The sequence below is a fragment of the Pseudophryne corroboree genome, chromosome 8, assembly GCF_028390025.1.
Source record: "Pseudophryne corroboree isolate aPseCor3 chromosome 8, aPseCor3.hap2, whole genome shotgun sequence".
NCBI lineage: Eukaryota > Metazoa > Chordata > Amphibia > Anura > Myobatrachidae > Pseudophryne > Pseudophryne corroboree.
The window spans coordinates 412,711,294-412,731,747 of NC_086451.1; the positions used below are offsets into that span (position 1 = coordinate 412,711,294).

Here is a 20,454-nt window from a genome sequence, read left to right on the forward strand (position 1 = left end):
CTACAGACCTGATCGCACCGCTGTGAAAAACAGTAGCGTGCAGTCACGTCGGCATGACCCCCTTAAGCAGCCCATACACCTACACACCCCTTTAATTCAGCCGGATAACCAAACTGAGTGGATCCATTTGTTTGGTGAAGGATAACAGTAGGACACACCTACTGGCAGATCACTCTCTGGGCCAATCACATTTTCCGGCAAGCATTTGGTTGATGGCAGCCAGATCATTGCATCTTTGGTAACCTTTATATATTTGCACTTTTTCTTAATTCCCTCTGTCTTGTCCTTAATTTGGAATTGTATGAAGGTTTCTATGAAGCAGCATCGGAACTTGAGCTCATTATTTGATGTCAGTGCTGGTTCCGTCAGGTTTTTACCCAACACTCAACAAGTACACAGGACCTGTGGGATCCAGCACCCTCCCCTACCCCCCTAAACCTTGGGCAAGGTTCAACAAGTCAAAAAGCATTATGATAGCTATTAATTTTCCTTTCAAGCCTTCCCTTGTTTCACATTTCAAAATCCTACTACTCTCTCCCCCTTTCCCCACGCCTCTCCTGCCAATGAGGAGCGGGGTCCTGAGGTCCTGCCCTGCCGCACTGATCCAGCACCATAAATTATCCAAACTCGACCCCATAAAACTTTACCGAGCCAAGTGTTTATTTTGTGGTGTAAAACCAAGAGATTTGGGGTCAGAAGGAAGAGAACATTTCAAGAATTCCTCCCACCAGCCCCTCACACCCAATTTTTTTTTATTTTTTAAGTCTGAGCTAGAGAATATATATTTATGGCTGGGCAGCTGTAAATCCAAAATCTCTGGATGACCCCGGGCTGCACTCCGCAGCAAAATTAACTCTTTAACCATCTCTCCAAACACAACTTGCTGCATGCTGTACCCTACATTAAATTACCAATAAATATAGTACATGGATGGAGAGAGGTCTGCTGACGGGATGCAGTCAATTTGCCGGTGGTTAGGATCCTGGCGTTCAGGATACCGACATTGAAATCCCGGCAGCCGACAATGCCGCCAGCCTGTATCCTGGCGCACCAGGGCTGTTCCCACTCGTGGGTGTCCGCAACACCCATAGAGTGGGAATATATCCTGTGGCGAGTGCAGCAAGCCCGCAAGGGGGACTCAGCACTCGTCTCGCTGCCGGCATTCTGGCGGGCGGGATGCCGCTGTCGGGATATGGACAGCCGGCATCCCGTCCACCGGACTTGTAGTTTATCTACAGCCGTAGAACAACATATTTTCGACCTCTGTTATATTTAAAAGACAGTCACCACAATACGTCATTTGGACTATTTCACAGACTTCACGTAGTTATCAAATAAACATTTGTACTAAAACAACATATTGCCATCTGCATATGGCGGCCTGGCTAGACTGTGAAGTGAGTGGGATGTTGGAAATCATCAAAAGTTTTAATGGTCTCCTTTACTCCCAAGTCCCACTACTATAAATTCATTATACCAATACTCAACAGTGTAGCTAACTACATCTTACACAAGATTGTATATCTCGTACAAGACGTACAGTGGTACAACATTTTCTTCCAGGCTTAACCAACCAGCCCCGTTCCACCCATTCTCTACTCACTCCACTGGCTTCCTGAAACATGGCGAATCTGTTTCAAGATTGGTTTACTGACTTTCAAAGCCCTTCATGACCAGGGCCCAAGATACCGGAAGCAGCTTCTGATCCCATACTGCCCCTCTCTTTTAGAATCTCCCTGAATTCATCTGGGGTCGTGCTTTTAGTTTCGCGGCTCCGACTCTATGGAACTCGCTTGCCAGCACAGGACTTATCCGTTTACTCAGCATTTCAGAAATGTCCCTTTAGTTCCTAAAAAAAAAATACAATATTACTATTATTCTTCTTAGAGCCTCACAGTACCTACTGTATAATACCCCTTTTAGACCGCCAGCTTTAAACACGGGTTATTGCACATGAGCGCGTAAAACTCGTGTTGCTGTGCGGTCTAAAAGGCCCAGTTGGAATAATCCGTGTCGAGTGTGCTGTGTAAACGGGAAGCCGGGTCGATGCAACCTGTTTCCTGTTCACTCTGTGTGGACAGGCGGCGCTTGGAGATCATGTGATCTGTAAGCGCTGCCCCGCCGCGTCACTGCTGACGTCACCAACCTGCCAATATGCCAGGTTGGAAACAATGCGGCAAAGGGCCTGGGGCGAGGCGCAGCCGGGAAGCACCCGTCTAAGGGCATAACTCCGCATAGCTGCAATTGCGTCTACCTGCCCTCACTTGGCTTACGTGCAAACTCCCCATTGCCGCCCAGTCGCGCACATTCAGCCGAAGGTGGGGCTGCAACTAAGATGCGTGTGACTCTTGTAGATGTGTCCGCGTGGCTACAGAGCATGGAGAGCGCTAAACATCGCAAGGTCCATCTGCAGAACCGTCTGGCCTGCAACTCTGAATGGGCCCCATAGTTGTGGTCTCGGTGGTGATAACAAAGATGTGATCTGCTTGGGACGGTGGGCCTGATTCAGAAGCTGTTACAATGCAGATGAAGCAGCAGGGTTTTTATAGCTATGGAATTGAGAGGCATCGCAAGTGTAGCAGCTGCCCAAGTGAACAGAGACTCCCACTGAAATCATCGCAACGTGCTCAGCACCTGTGTCGCAACCACAACTCAGATGCAAGGAACACAGATTCCTGAGTGACTCCATGAGCATAAAGAATGGCCGTGCGTCCTGCGACTCTGGTGCCAAAATGTGTCAACGAGATCGCAGTCACGTGCCAAGATATGCCTCAAAAGCGGTCATGGCACTCCCTGTTACCTCGCCCAAACTGTCTCTGCCTGTCAATCACTCTGTGACTGATTCCTCACTGCAAGCGGCATCACAAAAGTACCTTGGCGCATGTGCTCTGCGGCCGCAACACATGCGTAGTCTGCTAATAATCGCTAATTGGCAACCCCATAGAAGTTGCGACCCCATATGAATCAGGCCCTATTAGCTTATAACTAATGAGTAGTATAATAGCATACCTCCCAATTGTCCCGATTTTGGAGGGAGAGTACCGTTTTCCACGGTCTGTCCCACCCGCGGGTCGTAGTGTCCCGCGGGTGGGGGGGGGGGCAGTTGGATCCCCCCCTGTCACTCGCTGCTCTGATCACTGAGTGCTATCCATGCCCCACAGTGACAAAAATGGGGGGCGTGATTTGCGATCGCGGCGTTCGACGTGAGGCAACGCCCCTTACTGCAAGGCCACGTCCCCTTACCACGAGGCCACACCTACAAATTTGGGCGTGCGTTACTGTCCCTCCTGCTGTGCATCAAAAGTTGGGAGGTATGTAACCATGATAACCGTTTGCCTTTGGTTGATTTCTGACATGTTTAGAAATGTGATGTTGTGGGTATAAAAATGACTGTGCAATACTTGTCTAAGGGGGACATGTACTAAGCAGTGATAAAAGTGGAGAAGTGAGCCAGTGGAGAAGTTGCCCATAGCAACCAATCAGGTGCTCTGTATAGTTTTATAGTATGCAAATTCTAAATGTTACGTCAATGCTGATTGGTTGCCATGGGCAACTTCTCCACTGGCTCACTTCTCCACTTTTATCACTGCTTAGTACATGTCCCCCTAAACCCTCTGTAGTAAAATGTTTCCAGGGATTTGCTACTTCTTCATCTAAGTGAGACAACACAGCCACAAGCCGGATGGACTGGTAACACCCTGCCTTGTATGCAGGCTGGGTCTTCCCATTGTTAAGTGAAAGACTTAGGACCAGAAGTAATTTGAAGTTAGGATTTTTCCGTATGTTGGAATATTTGCATATAAACAATTAGAGCTGTGTTGGGGAAGGGACCCAAGTCTAAACACGAAATGCATTTATGTTTCATATACACCTAAGAACCTGAAGGTCATTTTATAAACAATATACCGTATGTAACCATTTTGTACATGGAACAAAGTTTGTGTACACTGAACCATCAGAAAGCAAACGTGACACTATCTCAGTTGCGCTAAAAAATGTTTGGATTTTGGAATATTAAGGACATTGTATTTTCACATATGGGAGACTTGCAAATATAAGGGGAGATGTATCAAGGCTTGGGGAGATATAAAGTGGAGTGGTTGGCCAACGTAACCAATCAGTTCATAACTGTCATTTATCTAGTACAGTCTTTGAAATAAAAGGTATAAGCTGATTGGGTGCTTTGGACAAACTTCACTTTATCTCTCTCTCCAATGCTTGGTACACCTCCCCTAGAGGAAGATAAATCCACTTCCTCTCTCTATACTTTATCCAATCTCTGTCAATAAGAACAGTGATATGGCTATCTCGCTACCCTTATTGCAGGGTAAGTATCTGTACACAGGGCCACAGACAGACAATAATGACTGAGAGTAACAACAGACAATTGGATTCTTATCTCCTTCATGGTTGCTGGGAGATCTATGACTGTGTAGTGCCTCAGAGATAATTTACCCCCTACTGTAGATTATAAGGATATTAAAACTCATCAGAACTGAAGTGACTTCAAACATCCTTTCTGTCTGCAGCAGGGGGTATGTCATACCTTTAGAGTACAAGCTCTTGAGAGCAATGTCGGACTGGGGCATGAAGGGCCCACCGGGGGAATGCCGTTATAGGGGCCCATACTTAGGGGTGTGGCCATCCTATAAAGGGGGTGTAGCCAGCCTCCACAAAGGCTTTAAATACACAATAGTTTAGTGCAGTGTAATGCAACATATCTACCATGTATAATACAAGTGCACAGTCTGGAACCTAATCCCTAGAGGAAGGAGTGGTCCCTCAGACAGTGGGGCCTACCGGTGGTTTCCCTGGTACCCCTGTGGGCCAGTCCGACCCTGCTTGAGAGTCACGTCTGACCTACTTCAGTGCGTGGCCTGTATTTATATTTTACGTTACATTTGCCTCAGTTATTATCCAGTACTGTGGAATATGCGGACACCATATCACAGGACAGTAAAATCAATGATTGCTAATTGTTTAGAGAAAGATAGTGTGACAACTTACACCATGAATTCCTGATCGCAAGTTTGCAACCATCAGATTGCTGCTGCATTATCACCATCGAAACACGTCTTGCGATAGCATGTGACCACTGTTTCTACACCATTTAATTATGCAGTTGTGGGCATCGCAGAAGGCGGAGATGTGTTTTTTAATGCGTGCGCAAAAAATCACTGCGGCTGGGACTTTTCTTTGTATTGTGCAATACATAACCACAAATCAGGAAAACACTGGGGCAGATGTATTAACCAGGAGAAGGGATAAATAAGTGATTAAGCAGTAATAAGTGCAAGGTGATAACGCACCAGCCAATCATTAAGGATTTAGAAAATGACAGGAGCTAATTGGCTGGTGCGTTATCACCTTGCACTTATCACTGCTGTATCCCTTCTCCAGGCTTAATACATCTGCCCCACTGATTGAAAAGGAGAATTGGACGAGGGCAGTCCAGTCATCAAAATCCAGGCATTGAATGGCAAATTTTCATATGGTTGGAAACATTGGGGCAGATGTATTAACCTGGAGATGGCATAAGGAAGTGATAAAGCAGTGATATGTACAAGGTGATAAAGGCACCAGCCAATCAGCTCTAATATGTAAATTAACAGTTAGGAGCTGATTGGCTGTTGTGTTTATCACCTTGCACATATCACTGGTTTATCACTTTCTTATGCCTTCTCCAGGTTAATACATCTGCATTGATTGTTGTGAGCCTTCCATATCCAATGGCAGCGGAATTCTGGTGTAGGTGTTTGGCGCTGCAAGAGCAAAGTCTGAAAACTTCAATTGTACAGTATGTTTATATTTTAAATGATTTCAAAATAAAATGTCACATTTTAGTACAAAATTTTATATTCGCATTTTTGTCCAGAGAACATTTTCCTTAGAGATGTTACAATATCCAGAGGCAGATGTATCAAGCCTTGGAGAGAGATAAAGTACCAGCCAATCAGCTCCTAACAGCCACGTTACAGCCTGTGTTTGAAAAAATGACAGGAGCTGATTGGTTGGTAGTTTATCTGTTGCCACTTTATCTCTCCAAGGCTTAGTACCAGCCTTATACCCACTGGTGTTAAATCACATTCATTTACTTGGATCTTAAATGCTAGTACAGGTTGAGAATACCATATCCAAATATTCCGAAATACGGAATATTCCAAAATACTGACTTTTTGAGTGAGAGTGAGATAGTGAAACCTTTGTTTTCTGATGGCTCAATGTACACAAACTTTGTTTAATACAAAAAAAGTTATTAAAAATATTGTATTAAATGACCTTCAGGTTGTGTGTATAAGGTGTATATGAAACATAAATTAATTGTGTGTATGTACACAAACTTTGTTTAATGCACAAAGTACATTATAACATTGGCTAAAATGACCTTCAGGCTGTGTGTATAAGGTGTATATGAAATATAAATGCATTCTGTGCTTAGATTTGTGCCCCATCGCCTTGATATCTAATTATGGTATGCAATTATTCCAAAATACGGAAAAATCCGATATCCAAAATACTCCTGGTCCCAAGCATTTTGGATAAGGGATACTCAACTGTATAACGAATGTAACTCAAACTTGGCTACTCTCCAGGATGTCTGGGAGACTCCTGAATTTTGGTGATCTCTCCTTGAATCCTCAGCTCATGTAGGGTATCATGATATATGATACAATTTCCATCACTTCGCCAACCTCCCTCCCCCCCCGACACGCACACACACACACACACACTCCTGCTACCTGGGCCGCCCCCCTCCTACTTTTTCTGGGGCACCATACCTGCCAACTGTACCTTTTTGGCGGGTACATTACAGTTTTTTTATGGTCTGTACCAGCCATAAAGGGCTTTGTACCGGTTTTCAGCATCTCCCATTCCTACTGATTCCTATGGGAGCGCTGCGGGGCCACGCCCCCTTTCAGAATTTGTAATGTTTTTCTGGTTAGCCGTGTTGGAGGATATGGGGCACGGGAATAAAGTCTGCAAGTATGATGTAACTAGGTCTGACCATGGTAGTCAGTATTTCCAATGTCAGCATATACATCTGTGTATTTGCTTGTGTTTGGGCGCATTGTTGCGTATGCACCGCAGTTTTTCAAAGTGTGTGTCATGCGTCTTTACCAGTTGTGTGAATACAGCCAATATGAAAAGTACCTCTAATTTCCGAAAAATCCATTGTGTTATTGCCCCACAGATAGGTTTTTATTGGTGTGCAAAGCCCTGCTGTACAGGCCGACTACAGCTGGTAACAGAATGTGGCAACTTTGCGGAGTCTGCACACTTGTGTAACTGCGCAACACAAAATAACGGATACAAAACATTCCTATGATGATACCTGGGGTTCCTGACTAAAACAAGTAGCTGGGCCGTGGCCTCGATAACCCAACACCGCCCCGTTACGCGTTCCTGTTTTGGTATACTGCTGCACTATATGTGCTCTGTACACATGAATGAGGGGCTGGAGACCTGGGGTAGACATTGGCCAGTGAATTCCAATCACTGTGACACTTCTCTTATCCGATGGCTCACACTTGTTTCCTCAGTGTTAATTCATGGGGAATATCAGTGTTTTTGTTTTAGCTTATTTTTTCAGTTTCCCCGATTTGCCCTGTTTGTACAAGGCATTAGCCGAGGTCAGCGCAGGGTCAAGTAAGACCTTCTCTCATATCCCTTTCTCAATGAGCAACCAGATCCTATCTGTCCTGAGGAGCAAGCTCTGGGACAAAGGCCCTCACCTCTCTGCTGGGATAACAGTCTCCCCAGGAGGCGCAAACTGGCCTCAAACACTGATAGCAGATAAGGCCACACATGGTCATATTACTCTCCATTTGTCTCACACTCCCCAGCGTTTGATGAATCACTCACATGTAGGTGACACTTACTGGCACATTGGGTATAAATGTGTTTTACCCTTCTCCAATGACTCCTTGTTTCCAGGTTCCTTTTATCTGTGATTTCTGTTTATAGGTGTACATCTCCATTTATAGCTGGATCCTTACTTATAGGGATCAAATTATCCCTGTAACCTTCGGACAAAAACAAACATTCTCAACAGTGAGATCACGGGTAATGCAGATGTTTCCTGCACACGGTAAAGGTGAAAATATAAAAAAATGGAAAACAAATATATTCAATTTGCATTTATTCCCCGAATAAACCATTTTTAGGCAATACTGTCTGCATCAACTGTTCCATGGAAATGCATGCTGCAAATGTGGATGCTGACCACTCTTCCTTCGTTTTCTCTCATTATGGAGAAGCTCTTCCATGTCCTCAAATTTGATTGGCTGGAGTCCGCTCTACAGAAGAAAATAGTCACCCAGCACTGTTTGGAGACATGGGAGAGTTTCAGCATAATTATTTATTAACAGTTTCTTAGATAGTGCAGCATTTTACATTGCGCTTTACAATTGGAACAACAATAATAGAACAAAACTGGGTAATAACAGACAGACATAGAGGTAGGAAGGCCCTGCTCGCAAGCTTACAATCGATAGGGAAATAGGCATTGGTATACACAGGGATAGGTGCTACCTATTGCATAATGGTCCACCAGATTGCAAAGGTTCTTAATGGACATGATATGGTCACCCAACAATGTCGGCCAAGGGTCAGGAGGACGTGAAGGTGAAGAAAGACAAAATATGTGAGGTTATGTGTATACTGTACAGTGAGGATGTATTTAGATAGGGAGCCATTGAAGGTTATGTGGGTGAGTCCGGAATTTGATGAGCTTGCCGGAAGAGGTGAGTTTCCAGGGAGCGCTTGAAGGTTTTGAGACTAGAGGAGAGTCTTATTGTGCGTAGGAGGGCATTCCAGGAAAAAGTCCTGCAATTTTGAGTGGGAGCGAGTAATGCGTGTGGATGAGAAACGTAGATCTTGAGAGGTCTTGCAGTTTTAGAGTAGCTCAAAGCCTACTCAGCGCTTGCGATCACTTCAGACTGTTCAGTTCCTGTTTTGACGTCACAAACACGCCCTGCGTTTGGCCAGCCACGCCTGCGTTTTTCCTGGCACGCCTGCGTTTTTTCGAACACTCCCTGAAAACGTTCAGTTGACACCAAGAAACACCCACTTCATGTCAATCACTCTGCGGCCACCAGTGCGACTGAAATGCTTCGCTAGACCCTGTGTGAAACTACATCGTTCGTTGCAATAGTACGACCTCATGCGCAGAAGTGCCGTTTTTTTGCCTCAACGCTGCACAGCGAACGAATGCAGCTAGCGATCAACTCGGAATGACCACCTATATTGGCCCGTTTTGTCGTTCCTGGACGAATCCACAAATCAGGGCATATCGTGCATTGTGTATGCCCAATTTGTGGATGCCTGCGGTCACTAGCAACATTGGTCAGTTGGCCCTGCTGCATGGCCAACAAGTCAATAACACTAGCTGCCACGGCATGTGTACATCGCTTAATGTGTACCCATAATCCCATATGTTGGCACGCTAGGCCAACATATCGGCTGGGTACACATCACCGCAGTGTGTACCTAGCTTTAAAGGCTCCAGATATTCTCCTGTGCCCATCTGTGTTTCAGACCTCATCTTTTCAGACCATTCTATTAATTAGTGATTTTCTACCATAGCGTCTGTCTGCCATACCCTCTGTATGCCATACCCTCTGTCTGCCATACAGTACCTTCTGTCTGCCATACCCTCTGTCTGCCATACAGTACCTTCTGTCTGCCATACCCTCTGTCTGCCATACAGTACCTTCTGTCTGCCATACAGTCTGTCTGCCAGACCCTCTGTCTGCCATACCTTCTCTCTACCATACCTTCTGTCTGCCATACTTTCTGTCTGCCATACCCTCTGTCTGCCATACCTTCTTTCTGCCATACCCTCTGTCTGCCATACCTTCTGTCTACCATACCCTCTGTCTGCCATACCTTCTGTCTGCAAGACCCTCTGTCTGCCATACCTTCTCTCTACCATACCCTCTGTCTGCCATTCCTTCTTTCTGCCATACCTTCTGTCTGCCATACCCTCTCTCTGCCATACTTTCTGTCTACCATACCCTCTGTCTGCCATACCTTCTTTCTACCATACCGTCTGTCTGCCATACCTTCTGTCTGCCATACCTTCTGTCTGCCATACCCTCTGTCTGCCATACCTTCTGTCTACCATACCTTCTGTCTGCCATACCTTCTGTCTGACATACAGTCTTTCTGCCATACCTTCTGTCTACCATACCCTCTGTCTGCCATATAGTCTTTCTGCCATACCTTATGTCTGCCAGACCCTCTGTCTGCCATACCTTCTGTCTGCCATACCTTCTTTCTACCATACCGTCTGTCTGCCATACCTTCTGTCTGCCATACCTTCTGTCTGCCATACCTTCTTTCTACCATACCGTCTGTCTGCCATACCTTCTGTCTGCCATACCTTCTTTCTACCATACCATCTGTCTGCCATACCTTCTGTCTGCCATACCTTCTGTCTGCCATACCCTCTGTCTGCCATACCCTCTGTCTGCCATACCTTCTGTCTGCCATACCCTCTGTCTGCCATACCTTCTGTCTGCCATACTCTCTCTCTGCCATACCTTCTGTCTACCATACCCTCTGTCTGCCATACCTTCTTTCTACCATACCGTCTGTCTGCCATACCATCTGTCTGCCATACCTTCTGTCTGCCATACCTTCTGTCTGCCATACCCTCTGTCTGCCATACCTTCTGTCTGCCATACCCTCTCTCTGCCATACCTTCTGTCTGCCATACCTTCTTTCTACCATACCGTCTGTCTGCCATACCTACTTTCTACCATACCTTCTGTCTGCCATACCCTCTGTCTGCCATACCCTCTGCCATACCTTCTGTCTGCCATACCTTCTGTCTGCTATACCTTCTGTCTGCCATACCTTCTTTCTACCACACCTTCTGTCTGCCATACCCTCTGTCTGCCATACCCTCTGCCATACCTTCTGTCTGCCAAACCCTCTGTCTGCCATACCTTCTGTCTACCATACCCTCTATCTGCCATACCTTCTGTCTGCCATAACCTCTGTCTACCATACGCTCTATCTGCCATACCTTCTGTCTGCCATACCCTCTGTCTGCCATACCTTCTGTCTGCCATACCTTCTGTCTGCCATACCCTCTCTCTGCCATACCCTCTCTCTGCCATACCCTCTGCCATACCTTCTGTCTGCCATACCTTCTGTCTACCATACCCTTTATCTGCCATAACTTCTGTCTGACATACCTTCTGTCTGCCATACCCTCTGTCTGCCATACCTTCTGTCTACCATACCCTCTGTCTGCCATACCCTCTGTCTGCCATACCTTCTGTCTACCATACCCTCTGTCTACCATACCTTCTGTCTGCCATACCCTCTGTCTGCCATACCCTCTGTCTGCCATACCGTCTATCTGCCATACCTTCTTTCTACCATACTTTCTGTCTGCCATACCTTCTGTCTGCCATTCCTTCTGTCTGCCATACCTTCTGTCTGCCATACCTTCTGTCTGCCATACCTTCTTTCTACCACACCTTCTGTCTGCCATACCTTCTTTCTACCATACCTTCTTTACCAGCCATCCCAGTTCAGTAACTGAGGAACATATCTAAGGCTTGCAACCTGCGTAACCTTTGCATAGAAGCCCAAACCATAGTATCTGTTAGACTCCACTGCTCTCTCTATACTGCCATTGCTAACGATCACTAACGACTAGGATTCCACTATCTCCAGACCCTGGTACGTGAAATACTATGCTTCTGTCAGCATGTTTAAGCAAGAAGCTTTTTTTTTTAATTTAGTTTATTTCTTCTTAGCATGTATGTTTTGTAAACAAAATAAAAGGCTATATCATATATAATATAAGGTAATGCACTGTGGTAACAAGAACAAAAATTACACCTACCTACTAAATGGGGTAAAATTAGGGGATTCTGTACTGGAAAAGGACTTAGGTGTCCTCATAGATAGCAAGCTAAGCAGTAGTACCCAAAGTAGGACTGCAGCAAAGAAGGCTAATAAGATATTAGCATGCATAAAACGGGGTATTGATGCTAGGGACGAGAGTATTATACTCCCGTTATATAAATCACTAGTGAGGCCACACCTTGAATACTGTGTACAGTTCTGGGCACCGTACTACAAAAAGGATATCCTGGAGCTTGAAAAGGTACTGAGGAGGGCGACCAAACTAATTAAGGGCATGGAGACGATGGAATACAAGGAAAGGCTTGAAAGACTAGGCATGTTTACATTGGAAAAGCGGAGACTAAGAGGGGATATGATCAACATCTACAAATATATAAGGGGACAATACACAGAGTTTGCGCGGGACCTGTTTTTGGTTAGATCAACACAGAGGACTCGTGGACACTCGCTCAGGTTAGAGGAAAGGAGATTCCGCACAATACGGCGTAAAGGCTTTTTCACGGTAAGGACAATACGTGTTTGGAATTCCCTGCCCGAGGGAGTTGTAATGGCGGAATCTGTCAACACCTTTAAGAATGGGTTAGATAAATTCCTATTGGATAAGGATATCCAGGGGTATGGTGCATAGTCATGCATTATAGTTACTATAAATAGGGATAAAATGTAACGGCTGACAGCAGCATCAGTCAGAAATTTTAGTCAAATCATCATGCATAGGACACCACAAATAGGTTGAACTCGATGGACAATTGTCTTTTTTCAACCTCAGATACTATGTTACTATGTTACTATCCATGGGCGTAAGGGTCGTGTGGTGTAAGTGTGTGACATAGGCCTGGCGTATCTCGGGCATATATGCTGCTGGTGCCCTCTTGTATGTACATACAACTGCATCCACATTTTGAGACTCAGTGAGTGATTTCGACTTGATCGTAGCTGTGCTAAATTTAGCACAGCTACGATCAGGAACACTGACATGCGGGGGGACGCCCAGCACAGGGCTATCCCGCCCTGCATGTCAGTCCCTGTCCCCCCGCAGAAGTGCAAAAGCATCGCACAGCGGCGATGCTTTTGCACTTCAGGAGTAGCTCCCGCCCAGCGCAGCTTTTGCGTGCTGGCTGGGAGCCACTCGTCGCTGTGGCCCGCCACCCCCCGCGCGGTCCGTCCACGCCTGCGTTAGCCAGACCGTGCCCACAAACACCGCCGTGTCGCCCCCTCCTGCCCAGCGACCGCCTCTGCCTGTCAATCAGGCAGAGGCAATCGCTAGACAACGACAGCCGCTGGCTGTCAGCCATGCGCCTTGCACACTGCGGCGCTGACACATGCGCAGTTCTGACCTGATCGCTGCGCTGTGAAGAACTGCAGCGAGCGATCAGGTCAGAATGACCCCCTCAATCTCTATGGGATGAGCTTTCTCATTATTCTCCTCATGTGTTGGGTGCCAGTGCCAAGACGTGTCCCTCAGCAATCCATCATGAACGCTGCTACCAGTCACCTTTACACTTCAGCCACCCAGGTCTGTCAATCCCTTCACTGGCTTCATATAAACAACAGAACACAATCTAGAACTGCTCATCCTACAAGTCCCTGAGTAACTCCTGTCCCACCTATATAGCTTTATAAACACATTGTATGAAGAGAATCAAGCAATACAAAAGGTGATATCAAGATTGGTTGAGCAACATGAAAAACTCCTACGCAGAGGAGATACAATAATAATAATAATAATAATAATAATAGTAATAATTTTATTTATAGAGCGCTCTTTCTCCAATAGAACTCAAGGCGCTTAACAGATACGTAGCATAATATAGTACAGAAACAATGAAGTACAGAACAGCTTTTCATAAAATACAGAGACCATGGAGATACTAAAGGGACATTAGGGAAATGCTGAGTAAATAGGAAAGTCTTGAGGATTCTAGAGTGGGGGCCTCTTGCACTATGCAGGGAAGTGAGTTCCATAGAGTCGGAGCCGCATGGTTAAAAGCTCGACCCCCAGATGAATTATGGGAGATTCTAGGGACTGCTAATAGTCCTTCATCTACAGATCGCAGTAATGGAGTGGGGCAGTATGGAATCAGAAGCTGCTTCGTGTGCCTTGGGCCCTGGTCATGTAGTGGTTTGAAACTAAGTAAGCCAATCTTGATGATTCGCCATCTTATAGGCAATATATAACCAGAAAGACAGAAACACAGGGATAAAAAAGCATATTTAATTTTGTATTATTATTTTTTTAATGATGAAGAAAGGTGGTTGACATTGGACTTGATGTCGCATGCTTTGTCTTCAGCACATGCGTCACCTGCCGCGATGGTCCTGTGATGGCGCCTGCAGTGTGGATTAGGACGCAGTTTGATTGACAGCCAGTGGGCGTTTAGGGTAGGTAATAGGGAGTGATGACTAAAATATAGGCGTGTCATGACCATTGTGGAGGGGTCGCAGCCAGCGACTGCATCATTGGACGCAGTGCTTCTTGTCCTAGCGAATCAGTCACAATGGACATTCCGAGCTCCCGACGTTCCTGATGTGCAACCAAGGCTGCGCCTTTGGACGTAAGTGGTGGACCTGAGAAGCCACCAGGGGGCGTCTCTTTACAGTTCCAGCAGCATCTGCATATATTCTCAGATCCGCTGCGACCAAAGATGCAGTACAGACCTGATTTGCCTCCAGCTCTGAATCAGGCCCATTACCTACACGTAGATGAAATGCAGATGCTGAAGATTTTATTTTATGAAGTATGAATGGGGGTGGGGGGGGACAGGAAAGGATGGGGGGGGGCGGAGGAATCCCTCTCGTGAGGCACATGTCACCAGTATAGACAGAGGCCATAGCGCCACACATAGGGGCTGATCCTGACTCGGTCATATCTAAAGAAAAGGACACTTCCTATCGTGCGTGCATCTTAATCTAGAAGAAAAAAAAGTGGGTGGTGTGACCGGGACGCAGGAAATCAAATAAATAGACATATAGACGGACAGATAGCTTAATAAGCCTATATTGGTCCATATGCTTTGTGGCCAGACACAAATTCGGATGCTACTGTGTCCAACTGGGAAACAGCCTCATAATGAAGAACTTAAGCTGAGTACGCACTTAGCGATGTGTACCCTGTCCGACATCGCCACCGCTGGGACCCGGCATTCGACAAAAGTATACACACTTGTCAAGTCCGGGCACCACAGGGGGAGCCACGTGACTTGCTGCAGAATCACTAGTGACATCCCCCATTGGCCCTGCTGCAGGGCCGAAGGAGGATGTTGTTAAAGACCGCCAGGAGCGCGCAAATCGCGGGATCGGGTAACATATCATCTAGTGTGTACCCAGCTGTAGACTTAAAGCTGTGGGGAATTGTGCGGTGCTTCTCGGAAACAAATTTCCAGCAAGAGAACGGTCACTGACTGGATGCATTTCGTTTTGGGCATCATATAAACTCTACAGACTGTTATGAGAACCACCGCATCCGGGGGGTCATTCCGAGTTGTTCGCACGTTATTTTTTTCTTGCAACGGAGCGATTAGTCGCTAATGCGCATGCGCAATGTCCGCAGTGCGACTGCGCCAAGTAAATTTGCTATGCAGTTAGGAATTTTACTCACGGCATTATGAGGTTTTTTCTTCGTTCTGGTGATCGTAATGTGATTGACAGGAAGTGGGTGTTTCTGGGCGGAAACTGGACGTTTTATGGGAGTGTGTGAAAAAACGCTACCGTTTCTGGGAAAAACGCGGGAGTGCCTGGAGAAACGGAGGAGTGTCTGGGCGAACGCTGGGTGTGTTTGTGACGTCAAACCAGGAACGACAAGCACTGAACTGATCGCACTGGAAGAGTAAGTCTCGAGCTACTCAGAAACTGCACAGAGAAGTCTTTTCGCAATATTGCGAATCTTTCGGTCGCAATTTTGATAAGCTAAGATTCACTCCCAGTAGGCGGCGGCTTAGCGTGTGCAAAGCTGCTAAAAGCAGCTTGCGAGCGAACAACTCGGAATGAGGGCCCTGGTACCAACATTCATGTTACAAAGTCACTTAGAACAACATTTCTATCCCATTCTGATTTTTTTTGTCTGAACAACATCTGAACCTCTTGGCCATGTATGTGTAGTAATGCTCTTATGCAACCACATGACTGGCTATCTAGATAAAAATCATGTTCTTTTTTGGGGGGTTTTCCCCAATTAATCGATTGTGAGCTGCTTGTACAATCAGATTTGGCTGTGTGGATTTTGTTGAGTACTAAACTATAAGCCCCTCATGATCCTCAGGGCATTGCAAGACCAAGACAAGAATATCCTAATAATAAACCGATTATAAAGGGTTTGGGACCACAGGCTTGCCATTAGTAGCTTGGCCTGGTATTCCTATTTTATCCCTAGGCTGATAGATACTAAAGGGTCAGATTGCATGCTAGAACTACACAATCGAAACTGGCTCAGTTGTTGCCCACTGTGAATAATAATTAAAATAATAAAAAATGTTGTTTGGAAATTCTGCAATCACTTTTCAGTCTTTGCCGCTACTGGCTGTTGTGTAGCAGTATCTACAAGAATCATGTGAAACAGAGATATCAATAATATACTTCAGAGGAGCACAGTGCCCCTAGTGGATAAAATATTATTGACATTTTGCTTGTCTTGAACAAACTGAAAGACGGGACTTTCTAGGTCTACAAGAAGAAATGTGCAAAAATGTTGTTTCCAAAAAGTTAAGATATGAACGTTTGCAGAAATCTTAAAGGGGTCCTAAAATTAAACGAGTAAACTTCATCACCCATTCTGACCTCTCTGTAAATGTGATTTTCTAATTATTTATACTCACCTGTGCCTCAGTTTCATAGCTGATCATGGTTCACTGCCACAATCTTCATGGTAAAAGTTTGACGGGTCTGCAGACCTACATTTCCATGAAGCTGTCTCCCTAAGACGCTGCAATGTGTTACAATGTATAACAAATTATAATACTAGATTGGACCATAATGTACTACAAATAAGCAACATTACAGTGTACTACAGAGGCAGCAGAGCTACGTGAAAGGGTTGGGGGTAAATTCACTAAGATGGGAGTTCTTTTTAATATGGGATGTTGCCAATAGCAACCAATCAGATTCTACTTCTCATTTTTCTAGCACCTTCTAGAACAGCAGTTCGCAAACTTTTTTCTCTCCCGTACCCCTTGATTAGGCTTTTCATTTATGAGTACCCCCTCATCTCATAAATCCCCACCCATCCGTCCTCGCCAGAAAAGTTTGTTTTTGTTAGATCCACAGAATTCACAATGCTGAGTGATTAAAAAATGTTCAATTACCTCCGTGTCCTGACTCCTGGCACTCTGGTCCCTGCCTGCTCCCCGCCAGCAAGGAGAAAACAAGACGCGGCGGTGACAGAGACACTGCGACTTATACAACATGCCCAGCCAGCCCCCAGGGTCCTCTCTGCGCCGGCGGCGGGAGCGTGATTACATCACAGTCACGCTCCCAACAGGCCGGAAACTGGAGGCGTTGTTTGGCACCACACTTTCAGGACTGCCCGGCGTACCACAGGTTGGGAACCGCTGTTCTAGAAGATAATACCTGAAATTGCTGTGGGCAACATCCCATCTTAAATAGTACTCCCATCTTAGTAAATTTAGGGATCTATTTATGAAACAGGGAAAAGTGTGGAAAAGTGAGCCAGTGGAGAAGTTGCCCATGACAACCAATCAGCATTGAAGTAACATTTATAATTTCATACTGTACAATTGGTCGGAACAGCTGATTGGTTGCCATGGGCAACTTCTCCACAGGCTCACTTCTCCACTCTTTTCACGGCTTCATGAATAGACCCCATACCCCCTAAAGTCTGCAATCCCATAAAACTGAAGTTAGCCACACTCACAGCTTGTATTGATCACATCAGCCACTAGCTTCACCGCACAAAGTGTTACATCTCAGAAATCGGCTTATAACTCTCATTTTACAGGTTGTGTGTGAAGAATAAGAGTTAAGAGATGATTGGCTAGTTCCTTATCTCTTTCCATGCTTTGATAAATACCTCCCTAAATTGTGGGACTGTTTGATAGGCTATGACCACATTTGTAAGGCCTTATGAGCCGTCACATAAATTACCAGTGTGTTCCATCTTTATTGATTGTTTATTGGCAACACACTAAATATGGGATGCATAGGATATGTTATTACAATATACATTTGCAGGGATCCACATCCAAACCAAGACACCCCCAAAACATGAATGTACCCTGATGCGTTGGACTGCCCTCACAACACAACACACATAATACACGATACAGTCACACCCTATGCTGGATGTACACACATTCTGGTAAGTAACACACAACCTAGTATGAATGCATGTTGTTATAATATTGTGACTGCAACTGCAGCGAAAGGAGATTCTGCATCATTGTATTTATTTCCCAAATTTACTCTCATTACAGAACACTAGTGCCTGTATAATATTCACTCCCAGAGCGTACCATGCTGGGACAACTACACCTACAGTACAAGCAACACTGAAGCCAGACAGTTCTGCAAAAGCTAACTTCCACCAGGCTACTGGTAAATGGCAACAAAATATAAAACATCTCAAGTTTCGTCAAGGTATGGAAACATTTACCCTACCCTCCAACTGTACCTTTTTGGCCGTTACAGTACCGTTTTTTCATGGTCTGCATCGGCCAAAAGGGGCTTTGTTCCAGGTTCAGCGTCTCAGTAGTCCAATAGAGTTATATAACAGTGATGTGGGGACACCGCCCCTTTACCTGCGGCCACGCCCACTTTCCTGTTTTGTACTGGTTTCCTGCTCTAAACATTATATATATATATATATATATATATAAGACAACTTGTGTTTTAGGTTTCGTGGTCCTTTCAAGAGCAGCCAATATCTGCAGATGTTTGGTTATGATATGATTTTGGTAACATATACAGTCTCTGTTTAGTACTTACACTTGGTGCATAGGTACAAACAAGAAACGCCATGGCTAGTGTAGTTGCATTTAAACCATTAGGCCGAAAGAATTAGAACACTTACAGTATAGTCTAGATCCAGATAGTAGATGCTAGGCACACAATGCATATCAATCCACCAGGCCAGCACATTTTTTCCAACCTGGTCAGTAGATTTTAAGGGGTATATGCAATTCCGGGCGAATTGCGGCAATTTTTCGCCCGTTTTTAAATTTGACACAATTCGACCGTCGAATTCCGGCCGGCGGGTGCCGGAATTCGACATATTCAATAAAAAACAGATTCGACAGTCCCGCTGTCGAAAAATGGACCAATTGACGGATTTTGAATCGACTTTTCAGATGATACAAAAAACAGTAAAAAACCTGAAAAAAAATTGCGTGGGGTCCCTCCTCCTAAGCATAACCAGCCTCGGGCTCTTTGAGCCGGTCCTGGTTGCAAAAATACGGGGGGGGGGAAATGACAGGGGATCCCCCGTATTTTCACAACCAGCACCGGGCTCTGCGCCTGGTCCTGGTGCAAAAAATACGGGGGACAAAAAGAGTAGGGGTCCCCCGTATTTTTTGTACCAGCACCGGGCTCCACTAGCTGGACAGATAATGCCACAGCCGGGGGACACTTTTATACCGCTCCCTGCGCCGTGGCATTAAATACCCAACTAGTCACCCCTGGCCGGGGTACCCTGGAGGAGTGGGGACCCCTTCAATCAAGGGGTCCCCCCCCCAGCCACCCAAGGGCCAGGGGTGAAGCCCGAGGTTGTCGCCCCCATCCAAGGGCTGCGGATGGGGGGCTGATAGCCTTGTTGAAAATGAAAGAATAAATTTTTTTTTTTGCAGAAGAACTACAAGTCCCAGCAAGCCTCCCCCGCAAGCTGGTACTTGGAGAACCACAAGTACCAGCATGCGGGGGGAAACGGGCCCGCTGGTACCTGTAGTTCTTCTGCTAAAAAAATACCCAAATAAAAACAGGACACGCACACCGTGAAAATACAACTTTATTTCACACATGCCGACACATACTTACCTATGTTGACACGCCGACTGCCACGTCTCCAATGTCGAAGAATCCGGGGTACCTGAAAATAAATTTATACTCACCTAAATCCAGTGTCCTGTGATATTTGTAATCCACGTACTTGGCACAAAAAAAAAAACGCATACCCGATCCACACGGACTGAAAGGGGTCCCATGTTTACACATGGGACCCCTTTCCCCGAATGCAGAGACCCCCCCGTGACTCCTGTCACAGAAGGTCCCTTCAGCCAATCAGGGAGCGCCACGTCGTGGCACTCTCCTGATTGGCTGTATGCGCGTCTGAGCTGTCAGACGCGCATCGCACAGTCCCCTCCATTATCTTCAATGGTGGGAACTTTGCGGTCAGCGGTGAGGTCACCCGCGGTCAGCCGCTGACCGCGGGTAACACCACCGCTGACCGCAAAGTTCCCACCATTGAAACTAATGGAGGTGCTGTGCGATGCGCTGTCTGCCAGCTCAGACGCGCATAGGGAATCAGGAGAGTGCCAGGACGTGGTGCTCCCTGATTGCCTGAAGGGACCCTCTGTGACAGGAGTCACAGGGGGTCTCAGCATTCGGGGAAAGGGGTCCCATGTG

General features: G+C 45.9%; 1 long non-coding RNA gene across 2 annotated transcripts in view; it reads left to right on the plus strand.

The window, feature by feature from the left end:
• LOC134949357 (uncharacterized) overlaps positions 1-20,454 on the plus strand; it is a 124,524-nt gene that overhangs the window by 86,447 nt on the left and 17,623 nt on the right. For both annotated transcript variants that reach the window (XR_010183149.1, XR_010183148.1), the window contains exon 2: positions 18,312-18,474. This is a non-coding gene — a long non-coding RNA (uncharacterized LOC134949357). The remainder of the gene's footprint in view (positions 1-18,311; positions 18,475-20,454) is intronic.